The sequence below is a fragment of the Podarcis cretensis genome (genome assembly GCF_951804945.1).
Source record: "Podarcis cretensis genome assembly, chromosome: Z".
Taxonomy (NCBI): Eukaryota; Metazoa; Chordata; class Lepidosauria; order Squamata; family Lacertidae; genus Podarcis; species Podarcis cretensis.
In genome coordinates, this window is record NC_137184.1 from 25,098,145 (window position 1) to 25,099,222 (window position 1,078).

General features: G+C 40.4%; 1 pseudogene across 1 annotated transcript; it reads right to left on the reverse strand.

Annotated features, from left to right (window-relative positions):
- Positions 1-394: 394 nt before the first annotated feature.
- LOC307207772 (synaptic plasticity regulator PANTS-like) lies at positions 395-1,078 on the reverse strand (annotated as a pseudogene). Its single transcript has 2 exons — positions 929-1,078; positions 395-835 (listed from the first exon to the last, which is right to left on the reverse strand). The product of its transcript is annotated as a synaptic plasticity regulator PANTS-like (transcript).

The following is a 1,078-nucleotide window of genomic DNA, read 5'->3' on the forward strand; positions in this document are numbered from 1 at the left end:
TATTAGCTATCAGTTATGTTAAAGCACAGGTTATGAGGGTTGAGAAGGATTGAAGACAATGTTGGTGGACCTCTATCACAGTTCAAATTAAACAATTTAAATATTTAGAGATCACTTTTACTAGTTCAGGGTAAAACTTGAAAGTGCCTGCATGTCAGCTAGAGAAATGTTGGCCAAACAATTAAGGTAATAATCAATTCTTATTTTGGCAAAGGAGGTCGAGTAATTCAGCCTACACTTAAAGTTTTCAGACAAACGCAGTGTAACAGCTGGTCTGTATAGCTCTGGGGAAACAGATTTGCAAACAATTGAATCTTTTCAAAATCAATGCCTGAGAACAATATTTCATGTACCTAACTGTACACTATCTTTCCTGTTATCAGCTTTAGCTAATTTGCCAAACATGGCATCTTTAGTACATAGTATAAAATAATTTATTATCTTGCTAATTATGCTGTTTTAAATGCACATTGATATTTGATTTCCTTTTGTAATGTTTTCTGGGGTGGGGGGTTGGTTTTTGTTCTTGTTGCTGGGAGCATGGGTTTATGGCTGAGAACTCTTCTATACAGCACAGCATTAGGATTCCATAGAAGGCATCACCCAGAAGTCCAACACCTGGTATTCCAGGGCCTCATCATTTGGGTTTGTCTTCATCCAGAGGCAGATATCAGCTTACGGGAGGACCTTTCCTCAAGTTCCGGAGCATACTTTTGTTTCTCCATAACCCGCTCTCTTTCGCTCTTGCATAGGGAGTCCTTAGCCTCTGAACTTTTTGTCTTCTCCCATGCTTTGCAGTTCTCATAATCCCTCTTCCACTGTTTAGGGAAGGTGCCTCCCCATATCTGAAGACAGTGTATCTGAAGAAGTGTGCATGCACACAAAAGCTCATACCAAGAACTAACTTAGTTGGTCTTTAAGGTGCTACTGGAAGGAATTTTTTTATTTTGTTGTGCCTCCCCATAGGTATAGTAGTAATGAAACAGATTTGGGATGCTCTTGCAATGTTTCCATTCAGACCAGTAGTCATTGCAGGCTTGTGGGGGCCTCCAGGTACCACTGTCAGCCATGCTGCTCC